Genomic DNA, 21,889 nt, shown 5'->3' with positions numbered 1-21,889 from the left:
GGGAGCAGTAACTCCCTTGGCAGGACCTGGGTGAGATGCATTCAGTTGGGACTTTTTAAATCTTATTTGATTTGGCCTCATGATTTTCGGAGGACTTGGTTTGGTTTTATATGCTACTAAAATGCTTTTAAGTATTTAATGGTTTACTCCAATTGGGGAAAGTTTTGTTAGGTTTTCTCTAAAGTTTCCCACAGGAAAGCCTTGGTTTTTTATTTGTGACTGGAATATTTTGTGGCTTTAGAAATTACCAGGAAAATTTTTAAAAATGCTACTTTTGAAGTTTTCCAGATGCACACAAGTATATTTTCATATATCTTACATCACATCCCTCATTTTGAAGTGATTGTATCTGAAAGTATGAATAAACAAGGTCAGAGTGGAACTTGCAAGAATAGTGACTTCATGCTGAGATTGCCATTACATTTGAAGCTTCTTGATTGTAGAATTCTTAAACACTATTGAAATGCTTCATGCCAAACAGAAAAATAGACTACAGACTGATGTATGGATACATGGATGGAGTGAGGCAGGGAGGGAGGAAGGAAGGAAGGGTGGCCCAAATAAATCGATCCATGAATCCCAAAGTGTTGGGATACATTTGCCTATATTCTTCCTGCTGGAACTGGAATTAAAGAGAGAGGTTAGAGCTGCTGCACTTAGCCATACTTAAGAGTAGAGGGAGATTGCTAAGCATGGAATCTTAATGAAATCTCATACCCAGCACCAAACTTTGCCAAGAGAGATACTCAATAAATACTGGATAAATTGAATTGTCCCCCCATTTAGAAAAATTTAATAATTTTTCATGGAACACGCCTCTACCTTTGACCTAGATTCTACTATTAACATCTTGTTCTACTTGATTTATCATATAACTGTCTATCCATCCCTATATACATCCAGCAATTCATATTATTTTTTTGGCTGGGTACTGTATACTTTATTAATGGCACATGATAAGGTAGGATTCCCTAAATTCCTCCCCCTCTTCAGGGGGTCTGGAATGGAAACTATGTGGTGGTTGGGAGATTCTCAGTGTGTTGGGAGATAAGTTGGGACAAGGACTCCCCAGCAGCTAAGGAACTCTCTCTTCCTCTTTATCTTGCTGGGGTTAGTGGTCCACAGAGCTCTTATTTCTGAGAGGCCATGTGGACCATAAGTTCCACCACCCAGTTGCCGTAGTCAAATTCATTGTCATACCAGGAAATAAACTTGACAAGTGGTCATTGAGAGAAAAACAAGCTCGAGCACTGAAAGTGGAAGAGCAGGTGTTATTGTTAAAATTGCAGGAGACAACTTGGTCTTCAGTGTACAATAGGGTGCCTTTGAAGGGGCCCTCTGATGCCTTCTTCAGCTTCTTCCTGATGTTATCATATTTGGCAGCTTTCTCCAGGCAGCAGATCAGATCCAGGACTGACATGTTGGCGGTGGGGACAAAGAAGGCTATGCCAGTGAGCTTCCCATTAAGCTCAGGGATGACCTTGATATAGCCCTGGTGGCTCCAGTAGAAGCAGGAATGGTGTTCTGGGAAGCCCCTTGGCTATGATGCCACAGCTTCCCAAAGAGGCCATCCACATTTTCTGGGTGCCAGTAATGGCATAGATTGTGATCATGGGTCCCTCTATGGCGCCAAAGTTGTCATGGATGACCTTGGCTAGAGGGGCTAAGCAGTTGGTGGTGCAGGAGACATTGCTGACAATCTTGAGGGAGTTGTCATACTTCTCATGGTTCACAACCATCACAAACATGGAGGTGTCAGCAGAAAGGGCAGAGATGATGATCATCTTGGCCCCACCCTTCAAGTGAGCTCTAGCCTTCTCAGTGATAGTGAAGACTCCAGTGGGTTCCACAACATATTTAGCACTAGCATCACCCCATTTGATATTGGCAGAACCTCACTCCTGGAAGATGGAGATAAGTCTTCCACTGATGACAAGTTTCCTGTGCTCAATCTTGACATTGCCATTGAATTTGCTGTGGTTGGAATCATACTGGAGTACGTAGACCATGTAGTTGGGGTCAATGAAGGGGTTACTGATGGTGAAAATAGCCTCTTTGCCAGAGTTAGAAGCAGCCCTGGTGACCAGGTGACCAATACGGCCAAATTTATTTACTCCAACCTTCATCATTATGTCTTGGGGATGTGGCTTGGCATTGCACCAGAAGATGTGGATATCTGTTGAATGGGGAAAGGTAGAGGAATAACTCATATTATTTTTCATGCATTTCAAGTTGAATTGCAGGCATTGGTAACTTTCTCCATAAATACTTTGCATCCATATCATTAGAATTCAATATTTGTTTCAAGTCTTTGCCTTTGAAATAAAGTGATCATTCACTAAATTTTGACCAATGCAAACACCTGTGCAACACAAATCCTTATCAAGATTACCATCACCCCTGGAAAATTTAGCAGTGGATATTTGAGAGTCTTTGAAATAATTTCTTTACCTGTTTACTCAGAAAGAAACTGTTCAAGAATAATTTAAAGAGTTTAAAATTTGATAGGAACTCTCCACCCTCACAAATTGCTTCAGATATCATATCATTAAAGAGTTGCTTTCCTCTATTTGTATTAGCAAAATCCAAACTCTAAATGCATAGTTGATGGCAAGGGAGAGACTTATGAGTATGTACAATATTAGCTGATGGTCCAGTGAGTTGGCAGTCAGGCAGGAGAGAATAAAGCAAAATTAGAATCCTATTTTGTTATGTGGATTTAAAAAATACTGCATACAAATAATTTTTGTCAGAACAACAGATACACTTTTGGTCTTAATACATGTAAGTATGTTTTCTTTGCAATGGATTTTCCTGGGACATCACCTTTATGGGGAAGAGAGAAAAAAACAACCAAGGAGCCCTCTGTGAAGTTGTGCATGTTGCCAAGTTGAATCCAGTGCCAAGCTAAATCCCTACCACATGGTACATATAAGTTGAATCTCTTCCAAATGCAGGGCTCCTTCTTAAGTAGCTGTGTTGACTAATTACTTTCATCAGGATAATTGCACCTAAGAAAAGGGTACAATTATTTCTACTGAGTAGAATGTTGACATCATTTAATGAAGAATTAATGCATGTGGTGACAAACTATGTATTTAGAGAGGAAATAAAGCACTTACCAACAATCTGTTTCCAAGAAAGAATTTTTAAGCATGTCTGGTATGCTCTTAAGTATTCAGAATGAAGCTAATACCCATTTCCACAGCACACAAGACTCAGCCTCTATCTAAGCCCATGCATGCCAATGAATTGACATCCACTAGGCTCGAGTGGGTTCTACATCATGGTTTAAAGTCATAGCTGCAATTCAATTGGGCTAAGGTAGTACCCACTCACATCATCATATCTCAAAGTGACCTTCCCAGTCACTGTTCCACACAAAGAGTAACCCACATCATCCTTCTTTGTGGGGATGACAAATTTTATAAAACCATAATGCAGAGGGATTACAGTTAAAATCTCCAAAGTATTGACTAGGACCTAGAATAGTCAAGAGACCTAAAATTTATTCTTTCATATATTCAATGAACACATAATGACCAATCAACTATTATATGGAAGGTGCTATTCTAATTGCTACATAATAACCCAAAAGGAATCTACATTCCAGAGGTTTGTAACCACAAAAAGACCATTCAATCATTAATTCAACATATCTCTATTGGTAACGATGGTGAACTTTGTGGTCCACTGCCCAAATACTCTTTTAAGACTGACAAACCCATTTCTCCAGCTTCCAGGAGTACAGACTGCTAATAGCTCACAACTGAGTTCCTCCCCAGGAATTACTCTAAGCTGAAAGAATACACATCCCCCTTCCTGGAGGTTTCTGCATCCAGTGACTGGTGGTGCTAGAGTACTAAGGCTCTTGACTCACTTAGAACAACTGTGAAGAACATCACAGTTCCAGATATCAACATAGAATCAACTGAGGCCCTTCTTGAAACTATGTCACAATTCAACTTCTCCCTTTGCCCAGTCCAGCAACTCTCACTCATCACAGCTGTTATTATTAAAAGCACTCTTCAGTTAACTTCCTGATGCAAATTTCAGTCTCAGTCACCTGAGGAAGCCAACCTGGGACAATTGCTGCCAAATATGATTCTAGGATGACAACTATAAAATGGAATTTACAAGCTGGATCATCACCTAGCTCCAAGATGAGAATCCCATTACTAGTGTACAGTTATGGTGCAACTATTTAAAATCCCACTAATGGAGAACTGAGATGGAAATGAAACCCCAAGGGTAAAATACTGCCAACATAAGGTGGTACAAGACGCTAAGGGCCTTGCCAGTAATATAAAAAAGACTCATCTCCTGCAACCAGAGGACAGGAAAACTGCAGATCGAACCCAGACAGAGCTGCAGAGAGAGCTGACTTCTCCATACCAGGTTGTTTTTTAAAATATAGGCAGTGTTCTGGTTGGGAAGGAGTAGGACATGGAGACTTGAGATGGGAACATGTTGGTTGATGCATTAGGAAAACTTGAACCTTTGGAGACGTTCAGACTGCCCTGAATCCTCTAGCTATTCAAAAGTAGTCCACTCCTCTCTCTTTAAAGTCTTGCACTCCTCATTCCACTTTTGCTCATATATGGTACAGATGCTTTTGTACTTCCAAAATAACCTATACCCTTTATGATCTGCTCCACATTTTCTCCTGGCCACCAGTTCATGGAGAAAGTTATAACAATCCATCAGTGATAGTTAACCTGCTAAAGGAACTTAAAAACTATATATCAAAGAAGCTGTACCACCTAGTCAACATTTCTCAGCAGGAGCCAGGATACTTTACATGCATCCTGGGTATGCTGTATCAAGGAGAACAGAATGTGAAGTTGGAAAGGGATGAGTTTATCAATATGTGAGCAGTCTCTTGTGATCCAAGATTTACACCCCATCAAGGACCCCAGAAGACAGTGCTAATATGTTGCTAGGATGATTCTTAGAAGCTTGGACAAAGCAATAGCCCACACCTAATGAAGTAGAATTGAGACAGATGGCAAAGACAGTAATCAAAAGATTCAGAGAAGTGAGGCTGCTAGATAACATATAATACATAATCCATAAAACCAACCCATTTATAATGTTCTAAGAAAGGGCCTAGAGAGCAATCCATTTACCAAAGTGTTAAGTGACATTCCAGTAAGATGGGCACTAGCATCAGTAAGCTCAGTGACAGCTGTCTTTGGTCTTCCAGGGCAATGAGAGATTCTGCTAAAGAATTAGGCTCCCCAATAACAATGGACATGAGAGGATCCTCATATAAAAGATATAGGTAACTCAACCCACTGAAAATAACCCACTTAACTGAAAAAAGCAAGGGGAACACAATTATCTTAATAAATAGTAAGGTCAAAGTAGTAATCAAGGAAGCTGACCTCTAAAGAACCATGGAAATGGTTAATAGAACACGGTACTCCAAATGTCATGATAAATGGGCAGCCTTTGAAAGTATTGCTCAAGATGTACAATGAAAAGAAATTAAGGATGGATGATCAAGAGGCTAGAGGTGGACATCTCAATAAAGATTCACAAACTTGTCCGATATCCAGACCTGAGCCTTTCTCAGTCCTGGAATACACTGGCTGATGGAAATGTCATGTCTCCAGGAAAAAGAATTCCATAACACCATGAAAGGTTGCTTGGTAATGATTATTACATAAGGGATCTCTGTCCATTTACTCAAATAACTTCATACTTGAAAAAGAAATATCCAAATATTTGGATGAGAACTGTAGGACAGAGTCCAAATTGACATCTTTATCAAAGCATCTCAATGGACCTCTATTTTAGTGGGGCTAAATGGGTACATGCAATAAGTGGAGTTCTGGTCCATACCTGCCCACTATGGGTCCACTGAGGACCATGGACCTACTCCATCATCATTTCCCTAGTCTCTGGGTGTATAATTGGAATAAATATTCTTGGTAGTTGTTAGGACCTATACACATCTCCTTTAGTCTGTAGGTTAAGAGCTATTATAAGAAAAACCAAGTGGAAGACTAAGAAACAGCCTTCTTACTCTCCTTCCAGCCAAGACTGTATGCTGGGACATCCTCTCCAAAGTGAGTGACAAATCACAGCATCTCATAACCTCCATCAATATGAAGGAAGCACAATGTGTGGTAGGCCTTTTTAGGTTCTGGATACAACATATTCCACACTTTGGAATACTGCTTCCACCCATTTACTGAGAGACACAGAAGACTTATGGCTTTGAATGAATCCCAGAACAGGAAAGAGATCTGCAACAGGCCCAAAGTGTAGTGCAAGCAGTCATTCTATTTGGGGCATGAGACCTAGCAGACCTTATGGTATTAGAGGTATCTGTGTTGACAATAGATGTGTAGAGTTTATGGTGAGCTCTAATATGAGAATGATATTACAGACTTCTAGGTATATTTTGATAGCAAGGCTCATTCTATCTACTGAAGAGATTTCTTGGCCACTTAAAAAAATATGCTATTCATTCCTGGCTGGAATAGAATATCAGATCATGGAACACCAATTGATCAGTGGCCCTAGCTTCCCATCAGGAGCTGGATTTCCAAACCCATCAAGGCATAAGGTTCAGAGGACTCAGCAGCAATTCATCCTTAAAATGGATGTGTTACTTTTGGTATCAGGTATGAGAAAGTACAGAAGGCACCAGTAAGCTATATGGGCAGGTGGCCAGACTCCCATGCCACACTCCACTATTTTATCAGTACCCCTCCCTCCAACTTATATATATGGCCCCATGGTGAGGGTGGGGAGGGAATGGAGGATGGCATATGATTCGGTGATAAAGAAGGAAAAAGGTCAAATAGGTTTATTTGAACCATAAACTGCCCTGTACTTCTCACCTCCTCTCCTAAATGATGGTCTATGAAACTATCTTGGAACGGTGGTGCTAGATGCCACCTGGTGTTTGAACAAGGTTGCTATCTGATAAAATAATTAGTTGCACCATTACTTTTTACTCATTCATTAAATAGCTACTTGTTGAGCCCATACTTTGCATTACCCTGGGTATGAGAAGGACACAATAAGTAAAACAGACAAAAATGTCTTCCTTCAAAAACTCAGTAGCTACATGCAAAACAATGAATCTGGACTACTTTCTTATACCACACACAAATATAAACTCACAATGGATTGAAGACTTAAATGTAAGGCCTGAAACCATAAAACCTCTAAAAGAAAACATGGGCAGTAAACTCCTGGACACAGGCCTTAGAAGTATTTTTCCAGATCTGTTTCCCAAGACAAAGGGAACAAAATAAAAATAAACAACTGGGACTATATCAAACTAAAAAGTTTTTGCACAGTGAAGGAAACTATCAACAAAATTAAAAGGTAATCTGAATGGGAAAGATATTTGCAAGTGATATATACAATAAGGGGTTAATATCCAAATTATATAAAGAACTTATACAGCTCAACACCAAATTAAAATTAAAATTTTAAATTAAAATTAAAATTTTAAATTAAAATTAAAATTTTAAATTAAAAAAAATTAAAAATGGGCAAAGGACTTGAATAGACATTTTCCTAAAGAAGGCAGATAGCCAATAGACACACCAAAAGGTGCTCAACATCACTCATCATCAGGGAAATCAAAACCATAATGAAATATCACCTCACAACAGTAAGAATAGTGATAAATTAGAATAAATTAGAATAAAAATAAAGAAAAGAAAAGAAAAGAAATAACAAATGTTGACAAAGATGTAGAATAAAGGGAACACTCATGCATTGTTGGTGGGAATGCAAATTGATGCAACTAGTATGGAAAACAGTATGGGGGTTCCTAAAAATTTTAAAATAGAAACACTATATGATCCATTAATTCCACTATTGCGTACTTACCAAAAGGAAGTGAAAACACTAATTTGAAAAGATATATGCACCCCTATATTTATTGCTGCATTTATAATAGCCAAAATACAGAATCAACCAAAGTGTCCAAATAAATGAATGCATAAAGAAGATATACTGTGTATGTACAATGGAATATTATTCAGCCATAAAAAAGAATGAAGAATTGCCATTCACAACAGCATGGATGGACCTAGAGGGTATTATTCTAAGTGAAATAAGTCTGAGAGAGAAAAACAAATGCCATATGATTTTATTTGTATGTGGAATCTAAATAACAAAACAAAATAACAAGCAAACAAAAAATAGAAACAGTTCCATAAATACAGAGAACAAATTGGTGGTTGCCAGAGGAAAGGATAAAATAAATTAAGGGGGATTAAGAAGTACAAACTTACAGTTATAAAATAAATAAGTCATGAGACTGAAAAGTATAGCTGAGGAAACATAGCCAAACAAAGATCTATTTACATTTCAGTGTAGGGCTCTTAAAACGCAAGCAAGTAGAAGTTACAGTATGTATGGTGATAATTTCTACGGAGAAAAATAGAGAAGTTAGAGGGATTGGAGGTGTCTAGCTTCTACATAGAGGTCTGGTTTTGAATAACATGTTTTGGAAAGGTCTCCATGAGAAGTTTTAACTTTTGAGCAAAGGACTGAAGCATGTATCTGTGATATTAACATTCTAAGCAGGAAAAAAAGTAAATGAAAAGGACCACAGTCAGTGGGCATCTCTGAAATGTTCAAATGGGAAAAAGACAAATAGGACTGCAATCTAGAGAGGAAGGCGAAGTTGTTGGAAGTGAGCTCAGAAAGTAATGAGCTACCAGATTTTGTAGGTTTAGAGATCACTGTAAGGACTTGGAATTCTGCTCTTAGTGAAATGGGGAGCCATTAGAGGATTTTGAACAGAGGATGGATATGATCTTATATTTTAAAATAATTTATCTGGTCTCTGTTGAAGATAGACCGTTGGTGAGATAAGAATGGGAGCCTTAAGTTGCTATTACCCAAGAGGGAGATAATGATGGCTTATACCAAGATGATAATGATATAAGTGATAAGTTGTATGAATTTGGATTTTTCAGGTCAAAAATTATTTGCAAACAGATTAAATGTAGGGTGAGGGAAATAGACAAGTGAAGGATGATTCTAAATGGTTTTTCCCTGAACCCAAGTGGATGGCCTTTGCATTATTTAAGAAGGAGAAACTGAGGGAGGAGCAACTTGGAGAAGAAAAATGAAGAATTGGCTTTTGTGCATGTTAAAATTGAGATCTCTATTTATTAGATACCAAGTGGAGATATTAAAACTCGACCAATCTGGAATATGTATTTGAGGTATGTATTTGGCTGAGGTATGTATTCAAGGATGATTAGTATGTGGGTGGTATTTAAAGCCATGAGGCAGATGAGACCTCTAAGTTGGTACGAGTAGATAGAAAAGCAAAGGAGCTCGATCATTAAGTGTTGGGATCATTCTACCATTGAGATTGGGGGAATCAGGAGAATCTGTAGAAGTGCAAAGGAGTAGCCAATAAGGTAGGAAAAACCAAGATTGTATGGTGTCCTTCAAGCCAAAGTATTTCTAGAAGGATGGAATGATCACCTGCGTTAAATAGTTCTGATAAATTAAGTAGAACATGAAGACTGACAACTGATCTTTAGAATTCCCAATGTGAAAGACATTGGCTTTGGTAAGAGAAGTGTCTTTATCAGTCTTCATCAATAGTCAGATCAGGATTCCACACACAAGTGCATCTCCTCTCCTCATTAGTTCCAACTCAGCAATCTAGCTTTCACAGCCTTTGTAAAGATGAAAAAATAATCTTTCTCTTTCTTTTCGCTTTCCCTTTTCTATTTCCCTATACACCTGTCTCTTCTCCTTTCACTCTACATTTTGCCTCTTCCTAAATAGAAAAATAATATAATGGTTCAAAACCTAAAAATGTCAAGGGAACAAGTATCATTTACCTCTAAATTTCTAACAGTTTCTCAATGTTTTCCTTCAGAATACTGACAACTGTCAACATCCACTTCTTATTATCTTTGCTTATCCACAGGAAGCAGGTTTTAGAATAAAACATGCAACATGCAACTTTTTTTACCTAGCAAGTAATTGCAAATTATATTTCCACTATGTTTTCATTTCAAATGCACTATATATTAAACAAATATTAAAGGCCCTTCCTGGACTTTTTGGGAGCAAGAACCATATATTTTGTTCTAATTACCCTCCTTACCACGTGCCTTGTATAGTGATTTGCATTTGATAGGACTTCAATTAATATTTGTAAAATTGAATTAGTATTTTTTCTATGGATAAATGGTTAGTTCCAAAAAGCTTACCTGCAACTGAATTATAGAATACAAACTACTTACAAGATATAGATATGCTGTATGTGCCAAACTTTGCCTCATAGAGCAATAAGAGTGGTGGTAAGGAGACAAGCATACATGATGTCTCCACATAAGGGGTTAAAAATCAAATGGAGGAAGATATAAGTGGACCAGGTGAAGACCTAGGGGAAAAAACCAACATGTCCTGTCTAAAGGGGAGTTGCTACTCAATGTTAAATAAATGTAGCTATGTAAGAAGACGAGTCTAGTGTTGCTAGGTCATCCCATATCTTAAGAGAAGTTGGACATTCAAGTTATCTGAGTTTTTAAATGTTGGCTATGAATCCAATCTTCTTAAATGGGGGTGGAGAGGGGCCAAAAGCAACAGAAATGTTCATTGAAGGCTCTTCTACAGATTTGTCACCTCTGCCCTAAATAGGCATGAAAACTTCTGAGGAAAGGAACTAGTTTTAAAAACTAGCTCAGCTTGCTGCCTGTCACCCATCTAAATATGGCCCTAGGATATTTCATAGATGGTGGGGAGATAGGATTGCTACCATCATTCTAAAAGATTTATATTAAGGAGGCTACATTAAGTTTCATAAATTACATCATTCAGTAGGAACTATACCTCCATCTATATATCTACAGATACCAAGTACTTCTTTTAATGAGATAACCATTCAGACTGCCTGAGATGTCCCCAGTAAGCGATCTACATGCATGTTCTATTATTACCTCATAAATAGCATCATGGAAGGCTTTCCTATTTTTAGTTCTTTCATAGATTATTCATGAAGAGTTGTAGACCGTCTGTGAAATTCACTAACCTTTCTTCAATTCTCCCAAAGTAGTGGATTCCTTTTGGTGTACCTCTGTCTTCTGGAAACTGTTCCCTTCCTGTTCTGTTTCATTGAGCTGGAATCATCTTGGATGAAAAACAGGCTGGCATCCTCAAAATACCAGTGTGTGTGTGCGCGCGCACACACACACACACACACACTCATGTTGCAGCACTGTGGGGCTGGAAACTGGCTTTAAAATTTGTCCTAAAAACCAGGGTCATAAACTCAAATGTAATTATTTATCTTCCTCTTAAACAAGAGCAAAGCTTTTTTTTAAAGCTCCCTAATGCATTTATTGGCTTTGCCCTGATGGAAGTAATTTGAACATATCCCTAAAGCATTCACCTCATTTCAGGGAGAATGTGGTTCTGGGATTGGGCACAAGCCTAAATACAGCATGGTTTTGTGCTAAACTATATTGACAAGTGAGAAGGTCTCTTACTCCCCACTGTTCCAAGGTATAATGTAACATTGAAATACATTCTACTCTCCCCTAGCATTTTCCTTTCACAGGCCCTAACCTGTTTTCTTAAACTAACCCTAATACCCTAATCCTGAGGAAGGGCAGAGGCCAACTTATTATTTATTTACTTATTTATTTATTTGTTTATTTATTTAAATTTCCTAGCACATGCAAGCAAATGAGCCAGAGTGAAGAAAGTTTTAGTAGGGGATCATATGGCCTCTGTGGGGATCAGGCAACTCTCCAGCTCTCAGTGGTTGTTCTAATCCTAACCTCCTGCTGGCTGGAGAATTCCTTTCAGATTTTTGGGTTGCTTTCACATAAGTGATATTATTCAATGTTTCTGGCTATCTTGTATGTTTGGGGAACAGAAGAGACACTGATTATGACCCTTTAACAGGTGAAAAAAAAAATAAAGACGAGAGTTAAATGGTGGTGGAAGGAGAACCAGAAATAGTTCTCTTGGATCACCCATAGAGCCTCTTTGCTATTTGTGGCTACTTTTTCTAGACAGATCCAGCTGCAAACAGACAGCATATTCCAGCTTGGAGACTTGTCCTTTTCTCTAACTGGAAGGTTCTTCACACAGAGGGCTGTCTTCACACCATTTAACATCAACTAAGATGCCACTGTACAAAGAGGCCTTTCCTGACCACTCTGTCTAATGTCATTCTCACTTCTCTGCCAGTCACTCAATCACAACATATTTTCCCCTTGATAGCACTGAAAATATCTTCTCCATTTACTTTTTAACAAGTGTATGTTTCTATCTACCCTCATACTATGTACCATGAAAGCCAAGAGGATGTCTCTCTTTTTCATTCTTGTGTCTCAAAAACTTAAAACAGTGCATGGCACTTTGAAAATATTCAATAAATATTTGCTAAGTAAATGACTTCCCAATGATTTGATTTACTATATACTTTAATCAGTAAAATTCAAAAAATCACAATAAATGGGAAAGGTATTGTATGAGAAATCAGAAGACTGGGGTTCTAGTAGGAGTCCCCACTACTTAAAAGTGGCCAAAATCTAACATATTGGTTCCTGTATGGCAGCATATGGTTGAGACATCCTAGGCCATCTACATCATTACTTATAGCTTCCCCCTTGAACTCTCATGTCTCATCAACCAATTCTCTTCCTGAATTAAGAACATTACCATTTCCTCACAGTGAAAACTTCTAGTAATACCCATTCTTAACCATAGAGAAAAGAGAAAATAGCTTTACCAAAATCATTGGCTCAAATATTCCAAACTTAAATAGCCTATGAGGTAATATATTTCCTTAATTCTTAAATCTCAAAGTCCTGATCCTAACTGACTGTAGAAGGCCCATTTTTTTCCAGGTTTCCTTGCCCACATGTCTCTAGGAAACTCTAGAAAAACTTAGTATGATTCTCATATATATCCTAATTGTGGCTCACTATCACAGCCAACCAGTTGGCCTCATGCTACTGGTCTGTTCCTTCACAGATTTCCTCTTACCATCTTGAAATCATTTTCTGTCCAGCCACTATTGCCTAACACTGAGTCATTTTGCCTCTGCTTTGGTAACAGACCTTTCCGTCAGGTCTCCATGACTGTGGAGACCAAGATGTAGTCTTAGCATGTGCTAGAGACAGACAAGAATAGCAACAATAAAGAACTTAAAGGCAATATAAGTTGTGACTACTCTCAGAATTCACTAAACCTTTCTCTAGGATCTTCATTGATTTTTTTTCTCTTCACCATTTCCTTCTTTTTGCCTACTTTGAGTTTGCTTTATTCTTTTCCTACATTCTTCAAGTGGAAACTTAAACAATTGATTTTAGACCTCTTTTTCAATATAAGCTTTTAAAGACATAAATTTCACTTTCAGCAGTGCTTTAACTGCATCTCACTAATTTTGATATGCTGAGTTTTCATTCAGTTAAAAATATGATCTAATTTCCCTTTGATTTCTTCCTTTATAAGTTAACTAGAAATGTATACCTTCATTTTCAAGTATTTGGGGATTTCCCAGATAGCTTTTTTGTTATTTATTTCTAGGTTAATTTTAAAATCTTTTGGTTAGTTGAGGTTTATTCTATGGTCCAGAATAGAGCCTACCTTAAAGAATGTTCAATGTGCACTTTAAAGAATATGTATTCTCCTGCAGCTGGGTGAAGTGTTCCATATGTGTTCCATACATTCAATTAGGTAAAGCTAGCTGATAGCATTTGTGTTCTAAATAACTATCATTGTTTCTAATTGTTCTAAAAAGAAGGGAGTTTAGAAATCTCCTACTATTATTATAGATTTGTCAATTTATTCCTTCCGATTCTATCACTTTTTACCCCATGCATTTTGTATATTTATTATTAGGTCCACACATTATTAAGCTTTCACATAAGTGCATTTGTTCATTATTATAAATTCGCCTTTATCTCTTATGATTCTTTGTTCTGAAGTTATCTTTGTCTAATAATATAGCTAATTTATATTTCTTATACTGCTTGCATGCTATATCTTTTTGTGTTCTTTCGCTTTTAACCAATATCTATCTTTTTAAAAAGATTTTATATTTTTATCTGAGAGAGAGAGCATGAGTGGGGCAAAAGGAGAGGGAGAAGCAGACTCCCAGCTGAGCAGGAAGCCCAATGCCAGACTCAATCCCAGGACTCCAAGATCATGACCTGAGCCAAAGGTAGACGTTTAATCCACTGTATTTCCTATAGACACATATTTTTGGATCTCATCTTTATCCAGTTTGACAATTTCTGCCTTTAAACAGGAATGTTCAGAATATTTAAGTTGAATGTAGCTATCAATAGGTTTGGTGTAAATCTACCATCTTGTTATATATTTTGCATTTATTCCTTCTGTTCCTTATATCTTTTACCCCTTTTCTGCCCTTTTTAAGGTTGGGTATGTTTTATGACTTTATCTCTACTGTTTATTAATTAGCTCTTTGTTTTATTTTTATATTTTAGGCTGGTTGGCTCTATAGTTTACAAATGCATCTTTTACTCATCAAAGTTTACTTTCAAATATCATGCCACTTCACATATAATGTAAAAACATTGCAGCAGTGAACTATGAAATGCCCATTGAATACTCTGTGCTAATATAGTAAATCAATTTACTTCTACAAAAATTATGACCACCCCATTATAGTGTTGTTAATTTTGCTTTAAATACTGCGTTCCATTAAAAGATTTTGAAACAATGGGTTAAAAGTCATATGTATATTCAAGTATTTACCACTTTCAGCATTTTCATTCTTTTGTATAGATCCAAATTTTAGGCATATTATTTCAGCCTGAAAAAAACCCATACTTTAACATTTCTTATAGTTAAGGTCTTCTGGCAATAAATATGCTCAGCTTTGGTGTTTCTGGAAAGGTCTTTATTTTACCTTCGTTTGTGAAGAACAGTTTTAGTGAATATAAAATCCTACATTGACACTTTAATTTTAGCATTTTAAAGATGTTGTACCACTCCCTTCTGGCTTATGTCGATTCTCACAAAAAGTAGGTGATATTTCTTATCATTAGTCCCTTTATATAATTTGTCTCTTATCTCTAGCTGCTTTTAAGATTTCTCTCTAACTGATGCTCTGCAATTCAATTATGGTGTACTTTGAGGTGTGTGTATGTGTGTGTGTTTCCTGAGTGGTGTCTATTTACCTTCTTAAATCTATGAGTTAATAGTTCGCATCTAATATGGAACATTTTTTGTCATTATTTCTTCAATATATTTTTGTCCTTTTTTTTCTCTTCTCTCCTTCTGAGATTCTACTTACAGTTTTGTTAGATCACTTGTTAACCCTGAACAAGGCTCTGTTTACTGCTTTCAACATTGGTTCTGAAGCTCTGTTTACTGCTTTCAACATTCTTTCTCTCTGTGCTTCTCTTTGGCTAATATTTGTTGCTATTTCTTCACATTCATTGATCATTTCCTCTGCAGTAACTAATTTAGTGTTAATACCACCTAGTGAAATTTTCATTTCAGATATTTTTCACCTTAAAAGTCATTTTGATTTCTCTTTTATATCTTCCATTCATCACCTGACCATGCCCTTTGTTTCTTCTAAATACTTGAGCATATGGGGCATACTCATAGTGGGCATTTTAACATTGTTGTTTGGCAATTTTATAATTTCTATAATTTTTTAGTCTATTAATTTTTACTAATTTTTTTCTCATTTGAATTTTTTATTTTCTCTAAAACTATCTCTTCTCCCCCACAAACATGGAAGAAACATAAGCTCCTGAAAAGAGGGGCAAATATCCCTTGCACAGCAGCTTGTAGAGAATATCCGGTTCTGGGAAGAAAAAAAGGGCAAAGAATTCAGGATACAGAGAGGTCAAAGTCCCTCATTCATTAAAGTGATGATTCAGGCCTCCAACTCATACCTCTTACAGGCCAGGAGACAGAAGGCCATTATTTTATAGTACTTTTGGCCCATCAGTGAGCCCTGCATCTCTTTATATTGCCAACCCATGAATACCACCCACTAGGGGTTGTTGTAGTCAGGAAGTGTAGGGCTATAGTTCTTCTTCATGTCCCACACATTTATCAACTGAGCCTTCATTATTTGTTTTAAAGTGACTCTCTTTACTAAAATTAAGAATGAAAAATTTCTTGACCAGGTTTCCATATTCCATGGGCAAGTAGAATGGAATATGATATATTCTGCTCCGTATCCACTCCCGTAGCTTCTTGAAGTTCTGTCTATCAAAAGGCAGGGATTCCCTGAACAGTATATATAGGATGACTACAGCTCTATACATATACCTTAGATCCTTGGTGTACTTTTGAACCTGGAAGAGTTCTAGGCCAGCATGGGAGGAGGAGCTGTCACAGAAAGTATCTACAAGCAATACATTTTTGGTGGCAGTTCTGTATATCAGACACTGACAAACTTTGCTCAGGCCTCTTTCTCTTATACACTACTGAAGGAGTTCCACTGAGCTTCATCAATGACTTTCTCAGACACCTCTTTTTGAGTCAAGACGTGTTAGACTAATTTCTTCTTTATGTAGTTACCATTACTGATAATCTCAAGGAGTCAGTAGTTGGAATGCAGGTCTCCTTCTCAGTAGATATGAAAGAGAGGCCTGGCAACATTATGAACTTACTGCTAAACTAATCTTGAAGGTACCAAGAAATCAAATTAAAATTGAGGTAAGTTGATGAGAAGCTTTGTCCAATTCACTTTAAAAAAATCACTTCTAAAGCCCATCTAAGGGATCCCTGGGTGGCGCAGCGGTTTGGCGCCTGCCTTTGGCCCAGGGCGCGATCCTGGAGACCCGGGATCGAATCACATGTCGGGCTCCCTGCATGGAGCCTGCTTCTCCCTCTGCCTGTGTCTCTGCCTCTCTCTCCCTCTCTCTGTGTGACTATCATAAATAAATAAAAATTAAAAAATAAATAAATAAATAAAGCCCATCTGACAAACTGATCTTTTAATGGAATCAAAACAAAATGCCAAAAAAAATAAAAATAGACAAAATAAATACAAACTAAATTTTAAAAGAAAAGACTGAGAAAATATAAGTAGGAAAAAAAAGAAGAAAAAGAAAATTAAAAAGACAAGAACAAATGGGAAAATGAAGAGTAAATGAAAAAGAAAAATTAACAACAAATAAATACATTTTAAACACCCACAATGACAACAAAGAAAGCTAAATTTGGTCAAAGTCCCTCAAGTCACTGAAAACCATCTTATTGGACTGGAATAATCAAAACCCAGGTCCAAAAAATTAAAATCATATAAAGCATCTTTTCCAGCCACAATGTTATGAAACTAGAAATCAATTACAAGAAAAAAAAATCTGGAAAGAACACAAATATAAGAAGGCTAACTAATATGTTACTAAACAGTGAATGGGTCAACCAAGAAATCAAAGAGGAAATTAAAACATACATGGAAACAAATGAAAATAAAAATATAATGCTCTAAAGTCTTTGGGACACAGCAAAAGGTTTTCTAAGAGGGAAATTTATAGCAATACAGACCTAGCTCAAGAAATGAGAAAAATCTCAAATAAACACCCTAAACTTACATCTAAAAGGGCGAGAAAAAGAATAAAGCCCAAAGCTAGAATAAGGAAGGCAATATTAAAGCATAAATAAATAAAATAGAAAATAAAAACAATTTAAAAGGTCAGTGACACCAGGCGATGGTTCTTTGATCAACAAAATTGATAACCTTTTAGCCAGACTCATCAAGGAAAAAAGAGAAAGAACTCAAATATATAATATCAGAAATGGAAAAGGAGAAATAACAACTGATACCACAGAAATAGTAAGTTTTATAGGAGAATATTATAAAAAAATACATGCCAATAAATTAAACAACCTACAAGAAATGGACAAATTCCTAGAAATATATAATCTTCCAAAACTGAAACAAGAAGAAATAGAAAATTTGAACAGACCAATTACTAGTGATGATATTGAATCAGTAAACAAAAAACCCACTGAAGATCAGGATGAGATGGCTTCACAGATTAATTCTACCAAACATTTAAAAAAGAGTTAATACCTATTCTTCTCAAACTATTCCAAAAAACAGAAGAGGAAGGAAAACTTCCAAATTCATTCTATGAGGTTATCATTACCTCATAGATACTAAAGATACTAAAAAAGACAAAGATACTAAAGACAAGACAAAAACAAAAACAAAAATTCCAGGCTAGTATCTCTGATGAATATACATGCAAAAATCCTCAACAAAATATTATCAAATTAAATTCAACTATACGTTAAAAAGCATTCACCACAATCAATTTAGATTTGTTCCAGGGATGCAAGTGTAGTTCAGTATTTGCAAATCATCCAATGTGATAAATCACATTATCAAAGAAAGATTTTAAAAAGATAGGATTATCTCAATAGATGCATAAAAAGCATTCCACAAAATAAAATATCCATTCATTATAAAAACTCTGGAAAAAGTGGATTTAGAGGGAACATACCTCAACATAATAAAGGCCACATATGAAAAATCCACTGCAAACATCATGGTCATTGCTGAAAAACTGAAAGTTTTTCCTCTAAGATCAGAAACAAATCAAAGATGTGCATTCTCATCACTTTTACTCAACATAGTACTGGAAGTCCCAGCTGCAACAATCAGACAAGAAAAATAAATAAATAAATAAATAAATAAATAAATTAACAAACAAACAAATAATAAATAAATAAATAGATAGATAGCTTCCAAATTGGCAAAGAAGTAGAACTATCATTATTTGCAGATGACATGATACTATATACAGGAAACCCTAAAGAATCCACAAATATTATAATTGATAAATAAATTCAATAAAGTTGCAAGATACATAATTAATATGCAGAAATCTGCTGCATTTCTATATATTAAAAACAAAGTAGCAGAATGAGAAATTAAGAAAACAATCCCATTTACAATCACATCAAAACTAATAAAATACCTAGGAGTAATTTAATGAAGGAGGTGAAAGATCTATACTCTGAAAACTATAAAACATTGGTGAAAGAAATGCCAGATGACCCAAACAAGTTAAAAATTATTTCATATTTGTGCATTGGAAGATTAATATCATTAAAATGTTCATACAACCCAAAGCAATCTACGTATTCAATGCACTATCAAAATATCAGAAGCATTTTCACAGAACTAGAACAAATAAAATGAAAATTTGTATGGAACTACAAAAGATCACAAATAGCCAAAGCAATCCTAAGAAAGAACAAAGCTGGGATATCACAATCCCAGATTTCAAGATATACTACAATGCTATAGTAATCAAAATAACATAATATTAGCATAAAAATAAGCACACAGGTCAATGAAGTAAAACAGATCCTAGAAATAAACCCATGCTTATATAATCAATTAATTTTGACAAAGTAAGTAAGAATATACAATGGGGAAAAGACCATTGTATATGTGTTCAATAAATGACACTGGACAGCTACATGCAAAGAATGAAACTAAATTACTTTCTCATGCCATACACAAAAATAAACTCAAAATGGGTTAAAGATCTAAATGTGAAACCTGAAACCGTAAAACTCCTAGAAGAAAACGTAAGATAGTAAATTCTTACATATAGGCTTCAGCAACATTTTTCTATATATAATCTCCTCAGGCAAAAAACTTAAAAGCAATAATAAACTATCAGCACTACACCAAGATAAAAAAGCTTTTGCACAGTGAAGGAAAGGAAACAAAACAAAAAGGTAGCCTACTGAATGGGAGAAGATATTTGTAAATGATATATCCAATAGGAAATTAATGTGCAAAATATGCAAATAACTTATACAACTCGATACCAAAAAAACAAATAATCCAATTAAAAAATGGGCAGATGACCTGAAGACATGTTTTCAAAGACATACAAATGGCCAACAGACATATGAAAAGGTACTCAGCATCACTCACCATCAGAAAAAATGCAAACCAAAACCACAGTCAGATCGCCTTACACCTATTGAAATGGCTAGATTCAAAAAGACAAGAAATAAATGTCGGTGAGGATGTGGAGAAAAAGAAACCCTTATGTACTGTTGGTGGGAATGCATATTGGTGTAGCCACTGTGTAGTCACTGTGGAAAACCATACTCAGCCATAAAAACAAGAAGGAGATCTTGCCATCTGTAACAACATGGATGGATCTAGAGCATATTAGGCTAAGTGAAATAAGCCAGACAGAGAAAGAAAAATACCATATGATTTCACTTGTATGTGAAATCTAAAAAAGAAAAAAAAATCAAACACACTCTCTAATATAGAGAATAAAGTACTGGTTGTCAGAGGGGAGTTGGAGGGGAGATGGGTGAAATAGATAAAGGAGATTAAGAGTAGAAACCTCCAGTTATAAAATAAATATCATAGAGATAAAAAGTATGATATGGGGAATATAGTCAATAATATTTTAACAATGCTCTATGCTGACAGATAGTGACTATACTTATCACAATGAGCACTGAGTAACATAGAATTGTTGAATTAATATGTCGTAGTCCTGAAACTATATAACACTGTATGTTAATTTTACTTCAACAAAATTGGTCACATTTGGTAATAATTCGTAGTATCATATTCAGTTTTTGGCTTTACAAATCCTTCACTCCTTTAAAAAACTATGGAGGAGCTCCCGCAAATTTTGTTTTTTTGTGGAAAATTGCTGTTGATGTTTAACTTATTAGAACTAAAAACCTATAGGATGTTTCTGTAGCCTTTTCATTTCTAATTTGAAAAGCTGCAATAATTTGGATGTTTTAAAGAACTCATAATGTCTACAATTTCAATTACAAATTCAATTCCTTTTTCTTTAAATTCTGAATAATTGGTCTCAAAATGATACCTCAGCTTAATTGGCATCAACCCCAGCTTAATTGGCATCATGATGCTATACAAAAATATTCTGTTGCATAAGACACAATAAGGTACAGTATTACTATCTATAAAGCTGTGTGGAAGGTAACTTTGACCATATTTTATTTATTTACAGCTGTGTCCAGCTTTCTTTGGAATAGATTCCTCCCTTCTTAAACTCCTACCTCAGGCCTCTGCACTAGCTCCTAATCCTGCCCAGGTCTGTTTCCTCAGAGATCCACAAAACTCCTTTCCCCACCTTCTTTAACTTTGGTCAAAATGTCATTTTCTTAGTGCTTTCTCTACTTGGTCTTGCAACACTCACTGCACAACCTATCCACTACTCCTATTTATTGCTTTCCATCTATTGTAGGAATTTTTCAAATACATATAAAATTAAATAAAATAGTATAAAGATTCTGCCTCATATATTTATCATCCAACAACAAGAATTATCAAATTTTTGCAACCCAATGTTATCTTACCCACAAATATTTAAGTCTACATCTTTAAATGACAACTACTTTTATTTCTTTGGAATGCAGCCACAACGCCATCATCAAATCTAACAAAATTAACAATACCATATATTATCAGTCCATTTTCTAAATTCCCACTTGTCTTAGAGGTGCCTTGGTACGGTTAGTATCTTTGAATAAAAGCCCAAACAAAATGTACAAAGAACTTTATTCTCTACCACAGCAATATCGTCATTCAAGATACCACATATTTTATTTGATTATTGTCTTTCTGTTTCTCTTATAGACTATCAACTCCACAATATCAATTGTCAATGTTAACTATATTTTCTTTTTCCCTTTTTTTTTTTTTTTTTTTTTAGTGGCTGATGTTGAATTTGCAGTGTACATTTGCAATTAATGAAAGTCTCCTTTCAAATAATACTACTATTTTATGGGTAGTATAATTGCCTTATAACAGAGTATATATAATTCCTCCTTTATAACATTGTCATCACCCACTTCACTTATCTATAAGCTATAATCACTAAACATATTGTTGCTATCATTATTTGAACAA

The 21,889-nt window shown here is 35.8% G+C and overlaps 2 long non-coding RNA genes across 2 annotated transcripts; one reads left to right on the top strand and one right to left on the bottom strand.

Annotated features, from left to right (window-relative positions):
* Nucleotides 1-272: 272 nt before the first annotated feature.
* Nucleotides 273-5,640, bottom strand: LOC144312220 (uncharacterized). The gene is made up of 2 exons (XR_013377685.1): nt 5,388-5,640; nt 273-2,176 (listed from the first exon to the last, which is right to left on the bottom strand). It is a non-coding gene; the product is annotated as an uncharacterized LOC144312220 (long non-coding RNA).
* On the top strand, nt 3,990-21,226 carry LOC144312221 (uncharacterized). Its single transcript, XR_013377687.1, has 4 exons — nt 3,990-6,074; nt 9,160-9,209; nt 14,055-14,185; nt 20,988-21,226. It is a non-coding gene; the product is annotated as an uncharacterized LOC144312221 (long non-coding RNA).
* The last annotated feature ends 663 nt before the right edge of the window (nt 21,227-21,889 follow it).

This window comes from Canis aureus, chromosome 4 (assembly GCF_053574225.1).
Source record: "Canis aureus isolate CA01 chromosome 4, VMU_Caureus_v.1.0, whole genome shotgun sequence".
Classification (NCBI taxonomy): domain Eukaryota; kingdom Metazoa; phylum Chordata; class Mammalia; order Carnivora; family Canidae; genus Canis; species Canis aureus.
Note: the sequence above shows the minus strand (reverse complement) of the source record. Positions and strands in the feature narration are given on the sequence as shown.